We start from the raw sequence: 16,345 nt of genomic DNA, 5'->3' as shown, positions 1-16,345 counted from the left end.
CCCACCCCTTTCCAAAATCAGAGAAGTCTCTCCCCATGGCCACTGCCACCTGATGCCCATGGAAAGTATTGTCTGACTACCACTAGTATTCCCGTAAGGCCCAAAGGCTCTTCTAGCAGCCTGTGGTGAATGCTGCCTGACCTAGGACTTACCCTTCACGACAGCTGGCTCCCCTCTGGCCCAAAGTAGATAAAAAAAATAACATCCAAGAGCCAAGTCCTGGAATTAGGCACCCCAAGTACCTGCTTGGTGCTCTATCCCCCTCTGGCCAAAAAGGTACAAAACAAAGTTCCATTTAAATTTCAATCCACGTTTCTCAGGCAGGAGCTTGCCGTGTAGCCACCATAGCTGGGAATGTGCTGAGTCTCACCTGAGGTCAGCAAGTTTCAGTGTCTCACCCAAGGTTATCAGTGTAGTATTAGGTATTGCTATTCAGGGCCCATGGGCTGTTTAGGTAGTAGGTAATGAATCCTGTGAGGACTGGGTCCTTTCCTTCAAGGTAGTGTGTTCCTTTTGGGATCAGGGTATGCCTAGAAATGTCACCCAGGAGTTTATGGAAAGGAGACCTCATGACTTTGACAAGTACTCTATTAGGCTGTGGCTGAGATGGTATTCAAGATGCAAGACTACATTCTCCCCAATCTTCCCTCTCCTCTCCTCAAGTAGAAGGAAGGGGTCTTTATTTTTGAGCCATAAGCTACACAGCTTGTGCTTAGGGGTAAGGTGATGCCAGCACTCCCTCTGCCACCCTAGCTGGTATCTCAGTATATTACATGCCCCCCACCCGTCAGGAAATCCACTGTCTCTGGGCCCAGTTCAGAACTAGGACATGCCTAGTAGTCCTCATGGCCTAGACTGCCTTTTGAGCTTATGTAAGGCCCCAGAATACTTTAGCTTGTGGTGGCATGCCTTATGGGAACTCAAGTTTGGATGGCTGGGATTAGTTATTCCCCTCTGGCTTGCGCTGTTTCAAATGCTCCCCCCATGGGTGGGTGTCAGCTGAATTTTGTCTCATTTTGCTTTCTGTTATAGTAGGGCAACAGTGAGTTCAATGCCTCACAATTGCTGCCATCTCTGTCTCCTTAGAGCACAGAAACACTCTCCACACCACACCACTGCTGCAGAGGGATGGGGGCAGGTGGTGTCAGTAATTCAAGATTGTTTGTCCTACCTCTTCAGTGCCTTGTTCGGTGATATGAATTTAAAATCAGGTACTGTTAGTGCTCAGCTGATTTCTCATTGTTAAGAAGATTTTTTTTTTGGTGTAGATAGCTGTTAAATTGGTGTCTTTGCAAGGGGGACAATTGGCAAAGCCTTCTATTCTGCCCTCTTGCTCTGCTCCCTTTTTCTTTGTCCATTCTTTAATGAGATTAGTAGTAGTAATAGTACTAGCAGTAGTAACAGTATTTTGTTTAGTTCCTACAGTCTGGATATTGGTCCCTTGTCAGGTGAATAGTTTACAGATATTTTCTCCAATTCAAAAGATTGTCTCTTCACTTGATCATTTCTGTACAGAAGTTGTGTAGTTTGATATAGACCTATTTGTCTATTTCTGTATTTGTCACCTGTGCTTTTGAAGTCTTACCCATTAAAATCTTTGCCTAGACCAATGTCCTAAAGTGTTACCCCTATGTTTTCTTCCAGTAATTTTATAGTTCCAGGTCTTACAGTTTCAAGTCTTAAAATTTCAAGTATTTAATCAATTTCAAGTTGATTCTTATATATGGTGAGAAATAGGAGGCTTGTTTCATTTTTCTGCCTATGTATATCCAGTTTTCCCAGTACCATCTATTGAAGAGGGTATCTTTTCCCCAATATATGTTATTTTCACCTTTGCCAACATTTATGGTCAAAAATCAATTGACCACAAATATGTGGATTTACTTCTGGACTCCACTGTTCCCTTCATCTGTGTGTATATATTTATGCCAGTGCCAAGCTTTTTTATTACCCTAGCGTTGGAATAGATTTTCAAATCAAGTAATGTGATAACTCTTTCTTCTTTTTGCCAATATTATTCTGGCTGTTCGGAGTCTCTTCTAGTTGCATATGGATTTCAGGATTGTTTTTATTTCTGTGGAAAGTGTCATTGAAATTTTGATAGGGATTGTACTGAATATGTAGATTGTTTGGGGTAGTATGGATATTTTAATAATGAGTTATCTCAATTTCATAAACATGGGATAGCTTTCAATTTGTTCCTGTCTTCCATTTCATCAGTGTTCTAAAGTTTTCAGTGCACCGATCTTTCACTTACTTGGCTAAATTTATTTCTAAGTATTTTTTATAGTAGCTATTTTAAATGAAATAATTTTCTTGATTTATTTCTGGATAGTTCACTGTTTGTTAGTATATAGAAACACTGATTCTGTATGCTGGTTTTGTATTCTGCAACTTTACTAAATTCATTTATTACTTTTAAAAGATTTTTGTGTAGTCTTTAGGGTTTTCTGTGCATAAGATCATGTTGTTTTCAAACAGGGTCTTAGTCCTTCGGTGTTCTTATAAAGGAATATCTGAGACTGGGTAATTTATAAAGAAAAAAGGTTTATTTGGCTCACAATTCAGCTGACTGGAAGGCTAGATAAATGGCAAGAGAGGAAGCAAGAGAGAACGGAGGTGCCAGGCTCTTTATAACCACTAGCTCTTACAGGAACTAATGGAGTGAGAACTCACTCATTATAAGGACTGCACCAAACCATTCATGGGGCATCTGACCCCGTGACCCAAATATCTACCATGAGGACCCACCTCCAACATTGGGAAATAAATTTAATATGAGGTTTGGGGGAAGAAACATCCAGATTATAACATAAGGACAATTAAACTTCTTCCTTCTCAATTGAGATACCTTTTATTTCTCTCTTGCCTAATTGCTCTTGGTAGGACTTCTGGTACTATGTTAAATAGAAATGTTAAGAGTGGGCATTCTTGTCCTGTGCTTGGTCTTAGAAGAAAAGCTTTGAGCTTTTCAGCATTGAATATGATGTTAAATGTCAGATTCTCATATATGGCCTTTACCATGTTTAGGTACATTCTTTGTATAACTAATTTCTTTAAGTTTTTATCATAAAAGGATGTTGAAGTTTGTCAAATGCCTTTTCTGCATCTATTGAGATGATCATATGGCTTTTGTCCTTCCTTTTGCTAATGTCTTATGTCACATTTATTGATCTGCATATTTTGAACCATCCTTCCAGCCCTTGGATAAATCCCACTGATCAGGGTAAATGATTATTTTAATGTGCTATTGAGTTCAATTTGCTAGTATTTTGTTGAAGACTTTTGCATCTAAGTTCATCAGGAATATTGACCTGTAATTTTCTTTCCTTGTGGTGTCCTTGTCTGACTTTTGTATCATGGTAATGCTGGCACTGTAAAATGCACTTGAAAGTATTTGCTTGTTCAGTTTTTGAAAAGAGTTTGAGAAGGACTGGTATTACTCCTCCATTAAATGTTTGGTAGAATTCAGCAGTGAAGCCATCATGTCCAAGGCTTTTATTTGATAGGAGACTTTTTTACTAGTGATTCAATCTCCTTATTCGTTAGTGCTCTATTCAGATTTTCTATTTCTTTGTAATTAAGTCTTGTTAAGTTGTATGTGTCTAGGAATTTATCAATTTTTTTCTAGATTATCCAGTTTGTTGGTATATAATTGTTCACAGTAGTCTCATGATTTTTAGTATTTCTGTGGTATCATTTGTAATGTCTCCTCTTTCATTACTGATTTGTCTTCTCTCCTTTTTAGAACTGAGTCTAGCTAAAGGTTTATCAATGTTATCTTTTCACAAAAACCAACTCTTAGTTTCACTGATCTTTTATATTGTTTTTTTCTGATTTCTATATCATTTATTTATGCTCTGATCTTTATTATTTCCTTCTTTCTGCTAACTTTGGGCTTAGGGTTTTTTTTCCTAGCTTCTTGACGTGTAACATTAGGTTTTATATTTGGGATCTGGAGCCTGAATCCACAGGAACTGGCCTAGTGGTGAGAGAGGCTTGGCACCTGGGATCACTGGGATGGGCCTGGAACCTAGGTCAGGGTTGTCTCAGCATCTCAGTCTATAGGGTCTGTCTCAGTACTGGGGTGAGAAAGGACCCTGGGTCTGCTGGAGCAGGCCTGAACTCTGGGTTCTCTAGAGCCTGGGGCCAGCATGGAGCTTGGTATTGTAGGAGCTGGTCTGAAGTCTAGGATTATGGCACTGGCCTGGTACCTGGAGCCACTGGAAATGGCCAGGATCCTGGGGCTGTAGAGAGAGACCTGGAGTCTGTGTCTGCTGGTACTGGCTGGAGGCTGAGTATATACGTGCTTGTCTAGAGGCTAAGTCTTCAAGGATTGGCCCAGATTCTGGGGCCAGCCTAGGTCCTGGGTATACATGGGTGGTCCAAGAGCCTGGGTCCATGGAGGCCAATCCAGTAGTCATGTCTACTGGGACAGTCCTAAACCCTGGGTCTGGTGGAGCATGGGAGCATAGGAACTGTCTTAACACTGTACAGGCCTAGAGCCTATGTCTCTGAGTTCCTGCCTAGTGTCAGAGGCTAGGGGTGCTAATATAGCACAGGAGTGGTCCTCAAGCCTATGGCCATGAGAACTGGCCAACTGCTGGGGACAATCCTGATCCTAGTGTCACTATGGGTGGCCTTGCCCTGGGGTGGCTCTGGAGCATGAAGCTTCAAGGACCTGTCTGGGGCTGGGGATAGTCTAGAGCCTGGAGCTGCTGGTGGTGGCCTAGCACTAGGGAGGCCTAGAACCTGGGGCTAGAGGATCCTGCCAGATAACAGGGTGGGCTTTCAGGTGGTATGTGCAGGTATTAACTTGAACCTGGGGTGAACGGGCTAGCCTGGTAGTGAGCAGACCTGGAACCTGTATCCACACATGCCAGTCTAATGACTAAGGCTGTAAGAGCCAATCTGGTGCTGGGGGTAGCTGAGAGCTTAGGACCACTGAGGTCAGCTCAACATTGAGAACAGTCTAGAACCTGAGGCTCCTGAGGTTGTCCTGACAGTAAGGCAGCCTGGAGATCAAGTATGCTGTATAGGTCTGGAGCGTAGGACTGTGGGATGCAGCCTGGTGCTGGAGCAGGTGGGCTTGGAGGCTTAGTCCATAGGTGCTGACCTGGAGTCTGGGGATGTGGGGGCCTACCCCACATTATGTTTTACTGATACAAGCCTGTTGCTGGTGTCCAAGGCAAAGTCTGGTGTCCACTGCCATCTTTATCTCCATGCTACAATGCCTGGTGTTGGGGGAGGGGTGACATGGGCAATGTAAAACTGACTGTTCCACCTACTCTTATCAATGCATCTTTTCATAATTCTGTGCTACAGCCAGGAGCTGTAATTTCTCACTTAGCTTCTATAAAGGTCATTTCATATATGGAGGGATATTTGAATTGATGTTTCTGTAAGGGAATGAGTGCTGGAGAGTCCTATTCTTCCATCTTGCTGATGCTTGCTTCTGAGTCAGGGTTTTGATCAGTCATATCATCACTGATTCCACTGACACTGCCTCTCTTCAGTACCCCACCCTCAGGTCCTGAATCAGGGCTTTCACATGTTGTTACTGAGGATGCATTTCTACTACTCTGTGCCCTGGCCCCTGGGTCCTGAGCCAGGGCTTTGAATAACCATCACTTGAGTTATGCTGCCATTGCTCTAGACTCTATACTCTGGGGCCTAAGTCACAGCTATCACTGCTGTGTGTCCCACTCCCTGGGGTCCGAGTTGCGGCTACAACCAGCTACCCTTGGGGCCATACTACAGTTGCACCACAGACCCACAGCCCAGGCCTCTTCTTGGTCCTGTCATTGTTGGATCTGTGTTACTGTTATATCCCTTTCCCATTAAGTCAAGTCATTGTGGAATGTCCTAGAGACCCACTCTGAACTCTGTAGATGATGTACACAAGACCATGTTGTAATCACTGGCACCACTACCCCAGCAAGTACGTCTGTGCCCCAGTCCCCAGATGCTACAGCAGTTCTGTGCACACCTAACCACAGATCCTTTGATCTGCCACTACTCCCTAGGCACTGGCACCACCATCACTGTCATAGCCTCTTTGGGCTGCTATAACTAAATCCCTTAAGCTGGATTATTTATAAATTATAGAAATGTATTGCTTACAGTTCTGGAGGCTGGAAAGTCACGTACCAAGGCAACAGAAGATACAGTCTGTAATAAGGGCTTGCTCTGTGCTTCAAAGATGGTAACTTCTCCCAACACCCTTACATGGCAGAAGGAATAAGTGCATTCCCTTCAATCTCTATTATGGGGGCACTAATCCCATTTGTGAGGGCAGAGCCCTCGTTATTTAATATCTTTCAGATAAGCCCTATTTATTAATACTATCACATAGGGTATTAGTTTCCAACATATAAATTTGAAGGGAACATCCACATTCAAACCATAGCAGTCACTGAGCATGCACCTCACCCCAATCCCAGTTTCACCACAGCTGTGGTTGTGTGAATGCCACCATGCCACAACCAGTGCCAAAAGGAATAACCTTAGCTAGAATATTCCCCCATGAGAGAAAAGGAGTGCAGGAGGAACCCAGCAGCTAGCACCACCAAGGACCACAACAGCCCTAGTCACTATAGCCACCACAGACTAAACACATATAAATATAAGGCTGTCAGAAACATGAAAACATCAAGGAAATATGATATCACTAAAGAAACACAGTAACTATGAAGTAAGTGATCTCAAATAAATGGAGATCTATGTTATCTGAAAAAGAATTAAAAATAATTATTTTAAGGAAGATCAGTGAGATACAAGAGAACACAGATAGCTCAATGAACTCAGGAAAGTAATAAACAAGCTCAACAAAGAGACAGAAATTATCACAAAGAACCAAACAAAAATTTTATAACTGAAGAATATAATGAATAAAATAAAAATGTAAAAGAGAGCTTCAAACAGCAGACATGATCAAATAGAAGAATCTGCAAACTTGAAGGCATAGCTTATGAAATTATCCAGTGAGAAGATAAAAAAAGAATAAAAAATAGTGAAGAAAATATGAGGAATTTGAGACACTATCAACTGAATCAGATTACATTTGAATGACGGTCCCCTCCAAATCTCATGTTGAAATGTAATCTCAAGTTTGAAGGTGGGGCCTGGTGGGAAGTTACCAGGTCATGGGAGCAGTCCCTCATAAATAACTTGGTGCTGTCCTCATGATAGTGAGTGAGTTCTTGCAAGAACTGGTTGTTTAAAATTTTGTGGTACCGCCCCACTTGCTTTTTTGCTCCCACTTTCACCATATGACATGCTGGCTCCTCACTGTCTTCTGGCATGATGGTTAGCTTCCTGAGGCCCTCACGAGAAATATCTCAGCACCATGCTTCCTGTACACCCTGCAGTACTATAAGTCAAAAATAAAACCTCTTTTCTTCACAAATTAGCTAGCCTCAGGTATTCCTTTATAGCAATGCAAAAATGGTCTAATACAACATAGATGCTAAAGTCCTCAACAAAATACTTGCAAACTAAATTCAACAGCACATTAAAAGACTCATTCAAGGATAGAAGGAAAATGGCAAATATGAAGCAGGGCTAACATGCATCTCTCACTTGGACAGACAGAACAGTATGTGGAGACTCACACTGTGAACTTTCATTCCAAGAACCACTGCAGGAACATACGAGGAAAACCAAAAGAATTCACAGATCTTTGATGGTAGCGGAGAGCAGCTGCATATTCCATGAGACAGGTGAGTTTCCAAAGTGAGAGAGGGTGAAAATCTGCCTCCAAACACACATTCCCACTGGGGAATCTAAAAATCCAGATCACAAGAGAAGGATTTAACCTTGCCTAGAGCTGGAACAGATTTCAGGAGCCCCATGAAATATAGCAGCAGCAGTGGGGAAGAATCTTGTAGGCACTCAGCTCAAACCCAGGGAAGCCTTACCTGACTATATCTCACAGGAGCCCTCAGGGAAGACAGACAGCAGAATTAGCAAGGGGTCACAGGGTGAAAGAAGCTTCTAACTGAATTCTGTAATAATTCTGACTGGGCACAAACATTCTTGAGCAGAATCTAGGGGGCGAACGGGAACTGCTGCAGGTACGAGCATAGGAGCTACTGACATTGTGAGCATACAGAGAGAAGAGGGCCTGAAAGCCTTGCTTGCTTTCTCAGCAAGGAAACTTATGGCCTGGGGCAGGTCTGAGTTCTGTACGCAGACTGCCTGGACCTAAACTGTTAGCAGGGCACTACAGAATCGAGATCGGCCTCACCAAATCCATGGGAGCTGGGTGAGTCCTTTCATTACTGGATATACCCTAAATCCCTGGAGAACTATACTGCACAGCAGAGGTAGCCATAATCCCCTCTGGAACATAACCCCATTGGCTTGAGAACCAACCCTCACTCCATGCCCACAGCGGCCTATTCAAGCCCTGTGCCGTGCAAGAAAAGTCTAAGTTCAAATCCATCTAACCCTGCCCCCACCTGGTGGTATTTTCCAACCTGCCCTGGTAACCAAACATAAAAGACAATAACTCTTGTGAGCTTTATGGCCCTGCCTGAGAAAACAGAATACTTCCCCTGGCCAACTTAGGACAAGCTTATATCCCACTACTACTTATATCCCACTACTACCATCACAGCTGGTGTTATCTTGAATGTGTTACCTCCTGACTGGAAGCCAAATATCTCAGGCCATTACAGCAACTCCTGACAGAATAACCCTGCTCCCAAGAAGGAGGAAAGCACCATGTCAGGGGATCACCCCATGGGATAAAAGAATCTGAACAGCAGGACTTGAGTTCTAGATCTTTCTGCTGGTGGGTAGTTTCTCACAGCAGAGACACAATTGCAGTGCTGGGCACAGTAGGGAAAGTCTGCACCTATACTCCAACAGGCAGGGAACCTCTGTGATCATGAAAGGTCTTGGAGATGGGGACCTTGTTCCCCTCAGCACTCCGCTGAAGACAGAGCAGGGGCTTCCCCCACAGAAATGCAGCCTGGAGGAATGTACAGACAGCCTTGCTGGAACAATCCAGGGTGAGTGTATCCCCACAGGAGGAGCACATTCCAGGTTCAGGCCAGCATGAGAGGCAGAGCAACAATTCCTCCCTACTTGGAACATCAACATTCCTGTACATGAAATGATGTGCCTGTATGATCCAAGTAGCTGAAACACAAAGACAGTAGTGAGGCTATGAGGTGAATAACTTTCCTGCTGACCTGGCAGGGGAGCTGAGGTAGCTCCCACTCTTCACCCTCATAAAACCTCAGCAGATCTCACTGAGAGCTCAACCAGCAACCCTCATCAAGGTCAGGACCTTGGCTCACGGTTGGGCTTTATTAGGTTGGTACAAAATTAATTGTGGTTTTTGCTATCACTTTCAATGGCAAAAAACACAATTACTTTTGCACCAACCCTATCTTAGCCACAACTGGTGACTACCTCCCCTGTTGGCCTGAAGACTGAATCATCAATTCAGTAAGTAAAACAATGGAAAAAATTAAGTAAATAAATAAATTGTACACCTTGAAAGAATGAGATAGCCTTCAAGAGATCCCTGCCATTCTAACTCCATAGGAGACAGAGAACTCACCCATACACCACGACTATAACTACTATAAATATAACTACAGTATAGCATCAGGGAAAGTCAGCACACAAAGGCTCTCTTCATTGGTAAGGATTCATACAGAGTCTTCACATCTACAAGCACAAAGAATCGAATTAGGCTAAAATCAATATTAAACTCTGGGCCAGGCATGGTGGCTCATGCCTGTAATCCCAGCACTTTGGGAAGCCAAGGCAGGCGGATCACCTGAGGTCAAGAGTTTAAGACCAGCCTGGTCAACATGGTGAAATCCAATCTCTATAATCCCAACTACTCAGGAGGCTGAGGCAGGAGAATAACTTGAACCCGGGAGGCGGAAGTTGCAGTGAGCAGAGATCGCGCCATTCAGCCTGGGCAACAAAAACGAAACTCTTGCAGTGAGCAGAGATCGCGAACTCCAGTCTGGGTAACAAGAGCGAAACTCCATCTCATAAATTAATATTAAACTCTGATCCATCAGAGGGAAAAAAAGAAATTAAAATTTTTTTTTAAAGTCCAATAGAAAAAAAGATTCAAGAACAATTTTAAGAAATAGTCTACCTAAATGAGAAGAAACCAGAAAAGCAATTCTGGTAATGACAACACAGGGTTCTATAACATCCCCAAATAATCACACCGGCTCCCCAGCAGTGGATCCAACCCAAGAAGAAATCTCTGAATTGCCAGATAAACAATTTAGAAGGTTGATTATTAAACTACTCAAGGAGATAACCCAGAAATGTGAAAAAGATCTTAAAGAAATTTTTTTAAAATTACAGTACATCAATGAAACATTTTCCAGAGAAATAGATATCAAAAAGAAAAATCAATCACAACTTCTAGAAATAAAAGACACACTTAGTGAAATACAAAATACAGTAGAAATTTTCAAAAATAGACTAGAACCAGTAGAAGAAAAAAAGAATTTCAGAGCTTGAAGACAAGGCTTTCGAATTAACCCCATCAGAAAAAGACAAGGAAAAAATAATCTAAAAAAATGAACAAAGCTTCCAAGAAATGGGGGATTAGGTTAAATGGCCAAATCTAAGAATAACTGATGTTTCTGAGGAAGAAGAGAAATCTAAAAGTTTGGAAAACTTGTTTGAAGGAATAACTGAAAAGAAATTCTCTCATCTTTCTAGAGATCTAGATATCCAACTATAAGAAGCTCAAAGAACTTCTGAGAAATTCATCACAAAGAGATCATCACCTAGACACACAGTCATCAGGTTATCTAAACTCAAGGCAAAGGAAAAAATCTTAAGAGCCGTGAGACAAAAACATCAGATAAACTATAAAGAAAAACCTATCAGACTAACAGAAAATTTCCTAGCCAAAACCTTACAGCCAGAAGGGATTGGGGTCCTACCTTCAACTGCCTTAAATAATTGTCAGCCAGTAATTTTGTTTCCAGCAAACCTAAACTTCATAAGTAAAGGAGAGATAAAGTTGTTTTCAGACAAAAAAAAAAAATGCTGAGAGAATTACCAAGCCAACACTACAAGAACTGCTAATTCTAAATCTTGAAGGAAAACCTCAAAATACACCAAAATACAACCACCTAAAAGCATAACTCTCACAAGGCCTATAAAACAATAATAGAACAAAAAAAAAAGTATTCAGGCAACAACTAGCATGATAAACAGAACAGTACCTCACATCTCAATACTAATGCCGATTGTAGATAAAGAATGGCTAAAGAATGGCATAATGAATAAAAATCCACCAACCAAGTAATTGCTGAGACTTACTTAACACATAAGCACTCACGTATACTTAAGGTAAAGGGGTGGAAAAAGATAGTCCGTGCAAAGGAACACCAAAAGTGAGCAGGAGTAGCTATTCTTATATCAGACAAAATACACTTTAAAATAACAACAGTTCAAAAAGAAAAAGCAGGGTATTATATAGTGATAAGAGGACTAGTCCAACAGGAAGATATCACAGTCCTAAACACACATGTACCTAACACTGGAGCTCTGAAATTCATAAAACAATTGCTACTAGACCTAAGAAATGAGATAGCAACACAATAATAGTGGGGGACTTCAATACTCCACTGACCACACTAGACAGGTCATCAAGACAGAATAAAGAAACAACGGACTTAAACTATATCCTAGATATATATGGACTTAGATATTTATATAACTTACTACCCCAAAACTGCAGAATATACATTCTTTTCATCAGGACATGGAACATTCTCCAAGATAGACCACATGACAGGCCACAAAACACTTCTGAATAAATTTAAGAAAATCAAAGTCATATGAAACATCTTTTAAGACCAATGTGGAATAAAACTGAAATCAACTCTAAAGGGAACCCTCAAACTATACAAATACATGGAAATAAAATAATCTGCTATTGAATGATCTTTGGGCCAACAATGAAATCAAGATGGAAATTGAAAACTTCTTTGACCTGAATTATAATAGCAACACAACTTATCAAAACCTCTGGAATACAGCAAAAAGCAGTGCTAAGAGGAAAATTCATGGCATTAAATGCCTACATCAAGAAGTCTGAAAAAGCCCAAATACTGACAATCAAATATCACACATCTAGGAACTGGAGAAACAAGGACAAACTAAATCTAAAGCTAGAAGAAAAGAAATAACAAAATCAGAGCAGGACTAAATAAAATTGAAACAAAAAAATAGAAAAGATAAAGAAAACAAAGATCTGCTTCTCTGAAAAGATAAAGAAAACTGATAGACCATTAGCAAGATTAAACAAGAAAAGAGAGAAGATCTAAATCAACTCAAGTAGAAATGAAAAGGGAGATATTACAACTGATACCACAAAAATACAAAAGATCATTGAAGGCTACTATGAACACCTTTGTTCACACAAACTAGAAAATCTAGAACAGATGGATAAATTCCTGGAAATATGCAACCCTCCTAGATTAAATCAGAAAGAAACAGAAACTGAACAGACCAATAGCAAGTAGTGAGATTGAAACAGTAATTTAAAAATTGTCAATAAAAACAGATTCCAGGACCAGATGAATTCACAGTTAAATTTTAACAGACATTCAAAAAAGAACTGGTATCAATCCTACTGAAAGTACTCCAAAAAATAAAGAAACAGGGAGTCCTCACTAGATCATTCTATGAAGCCAGTATCACCCAAATACCAAAACCAGGAAAGGCCATAACAAAAAAAAAAAAAAAAAGAAAGAAAGAAAACTGCAGACCAACATCCCTGATGAACATAGTTGCAAAAATCCTCAACAAAATACTAGCTAACTGAATCCCAACAGTATATCGAAAAGATAATACATCGTGAGCAAGTGGGTTTCATACCAGGGATACAGGGATGGTTTAACATATACAAGTCAATAAATGTGATACATCACATAAACAGAATTAAAACTAAAAATCATATGATCATCTCAATAGAAGTAACAAAAGCATTTGAAAAAATCCTGAATCCCTTCATAACAAAAACCTTCTGTAAAATTGGCATAGAAGGGACAGACCTCAAGGTAATAAAAGCCATTTATGACAAACCCACAGCCAATATCATACTAAATGGGGACAAATTGAAAGTATTCCCAATGAGAACTGAAACAAGACAAGGATGGTCACTTTTACCACTTCTACTCAATAGGATACTGGAAGTCCTAGTCAAAGAAGTCAGACAAAGAAAGAAATAAAGGGAACCCAAACTGGAAAAGAGGAAGTCAAACCATTGCTATTCACCAATGATATCTGTTCACCAATCATATCTGATACTATACCTAGAAAATCCTAACAACTCATCCAAAAAGCTCCTAGACCTGATAAAATAATTCAGTAAAGTCTCAGGTTACAAAATCAATGTACAGAAATCAGTAGGATCGCTATATTATCAATGACCAAGCTGAGAATCAAATCAATAATTTAATCCCTTTTACAACAGCTGCAAAACAAAAACAAAAAATAAGCAAACAAACAAACAAAACCTCAGGAATATACTTAACCAAGGAGGTGGAAGATTTCTGTAGAAATACTATAAAACACTGCTGAAAGAAATTATAGACAACACAAACAAATGGACACATATCCCATGCTCACGGATGGGTACAATCAATATTGTGAAAATGACCATACTGCCAAAAGCGATCTATGGATTCAATACAATTCACATCAAAATACCATCAACATGCTTCATAGAACTAGAAGAAAACAATCCTGAAATTCATAAGGAACCAAAAAAGAGCCCACATAGCTGAAGTAGCACTAATCAAAAAGAACAACTCTGAAGGTATCATATTACCCAACTTCAAACTATACTAAAGCTACAGTTACCAAAACATTGTACTGGTATAAAAGTAGCCACATAGACCAATGGAACACAGTAGAAAACCAAGAAATAAAGCCAAATACCTATAGCCAATTGATTTTAGACAAAGCAAACAAAAACACAAGAGTTGGAAAAGCACACACCTTCTTTTCAACAAATTATGCTGGAATGACTGGCAAGCCACATGTAGAAGAATGAAACTGGATCCTCATCTCTCACCTTATACAAAAATGAACTCAAGATGGATCAAGGACTTAAATCTAAGACCTGAAACCATAAAAATTCTAGAAAATAACATCAGAAAAACTCTTCTAGACATTGGCTTAGGCGAAGAGTAGTTCATGACCAAGAACCCAAAAGCAAACGCAACAAAAACAAAAATAAATACATAGGAACTAATTATACTAAAAAGTTTCTACACAGCAAACAAAATAATTAGCAGAGGAAACAGACAACAGACAGAGTGGGAGAAAATACTCACAAACTATGCATCTGACAAAGGACTAATATCCAGAATCTAAAAAGAACTCAAACAAATCAGCAAGAAAAAAAATTGCATGAAAAAGTAGGCAAAGGTCATGAATAGATGCTTCTCAAATACGCAAATATCCAACAAACATGAAAAAATGCTTAACATCACTAATGATCAGGGAAATGGAAATTAAAACCACAGTGCAATCCCATCTTACTCCTGCAAGAACGGCCATAATTAAAAATAAAAAATAATAATCCTTGTTGGTGTGGATGTGGTAAAAAGGGAACACATTTACACTGCAGGTAAGAATGTAAGCTAGTACAACCACTATGGAAAACAGTATGGAGATTCCTTAAAGAATTAAAAGTAGAACTACCATTCGATCCAGCAATCTCACTACTGGGTATTTACCCAAAGGAAAAAAGTTATTATATAAAAAAGTCACTTGCACATGCATGTTTACAGCAGCACAATTTGCAATTGTAAAAATATGTAACCAACCTGAATGCCCATAAACCAATAACTGGACCAAGAAAATGTGGTATATATACAACATGGAATACTACTCAGCCATAAAAAGGAACAAAATAATGGCATTTGCAGCAACCCAGATGAAGCTGGAGAACATTATTCTAAATGAAGTAACTCAGGTATTGAAAAACCAATTATCATATGTTCTTACTAATAAGTGGGGGCTAAGCTATGAGGATGCAAAGGCATAAGAATAATATAATACACTTTGGGAACTTTAGGAGAACAGTGGGAGGGGGTAAGGGACAAAATACTGCACACTGGAGACAGTGTACACTGCTCAGGTGACAGGTGCACCAATCTCAGAATCACCACTAAAGAACTCATCCATGTAACCTAAAACCACCCGTTTCTGCAAAACTACTAAAATTTTGATTAAATATGTAAAATATCTGAACAGATACTTCATTAAAGATACACAGATGGCAAATAATCATATGAAAAGATGCTTAACATCATGTCATTGGAGAATTACAAATTAAGCCAACAATGAGATACCACTACATACCTACTAGCAGGGTGAAAATCCAAAACATTGATAATGGTAAATGCTGAGGAGAACGTGGAGCAACAGGAAGTCTCATTCACTGCTGTTAGGAATACAAAATGGTACAACCACTTAGAAGAGTAGCTTGACAGTACCATTCACAACAGCAAAGATATGGAATAAACCTAAATGCCCACCAATGACAGATTGGATAAAAAAAATTGGTACATATACACCATGGAATAGTATGCAGCCATAAAAAGGAATGAGACCATGTCTTTTGCACAAACATGGATGAAGCTGTAGGCTGTTATCCTTAGCAAATAAATGCAAGAACAGAAAACCAAATACCACATGTTTTTACTTATAAGTGGGAGCTAAGTGATGAGAACTTACAAACACAAAGGAAACCACAGACACTGGGGTCTTCTTGAAGTGGGAGCTAAATGATGAGAACTTACAAACACAAAGGAAACCACAGACACTGGGGTCTTCTTGAAGTGGGAGCTAAATGATGACAACTTACAAACACAAAGGAAACCACAGATACTGGGGTCTTCTTTCTTCTAGGAGAAAGGAGAGGAGCAGAAAAGATAACTATTGGGTGTAATGAGCTTAATACCTGAGTGATGAAATAATCTGCACAACAAATGCCCATGATATGAGTTTACTTGTGTAACAAACCTTCACATGTATCCGAACCTAAAATAGAAGTTGGAAAAACAATTAAATGAATAAATAAAAATAAAAGATTCATTCACCATGATCAGTAGAGTTTATCCCAGGGATGCAAGGATGGTTCAACATATGCAAATTAATAAACATGATATACCAAATTAACCGAATGAAAGATAAAAACAACACAATCATTTCAATGAATACACAAAAAGCATTTGGCAAAATTCAACACCCTTTTGTGATAAAAACTCTCAACAAATTAATTATACAAGGTATGTACCTCAACATAATAAAGGGCATATATGATAAG

At 39.7% G+C, this 16,345-nt stretch overlaps 1 protein-coding gene across 3 annotated transcripts in view; it reads right to left on the bottom strand.

The window, feature by feature from the left end:
• The window catches only part of APOOL (apolipoprotein O like), a 74,804-nt gene that overhangs the window by 53,286 nt on the left and 5,173 nt on the right, over positions 1-16,345 (bottom strand). Inside the window, exons 1-2 of one of the 3 annotated variants that reach the window (XM_064362759.1) lie at positions 15,980-16,063; positions 15,379-15,460 (exon numbers count right to left, since the gene is read on the bottom strand). The exons of the other annotated variants lie outside the window; for them this stretch is intronic. The gene's annotated coding sequence lies outside the window, so the exon portion shown is untranslated. Of the gene's footprint in view, positions 1-15,378; positions 15,461-15,979; positions 16,064-16,345 lie in introns of those variants that run through there. 3 annotated transcript variants of the gene reach the window in all.

Source organism: Aotus nancymaae, unplaced genomic scaffold (genome assembly GCF_030222135.1).
Source record: "Aotus nancymaae isolate 86718 unplaced genomic scaffold, 86718_ANA_hifiasm-v0.15.2.pri h1tg000004l, whole genome shotgun sequence".
In the NCBI taxonomy this organism is placed as follows: domain Eukaryota; kingdom Metazoa; phylum Chordata; class Mammalia; order Primates; family Aotidae; genus Aotus; species Aotus nancymaae.
This window is presented reverse-complemented; position numbering and strand designations above follow the sequence as displayed.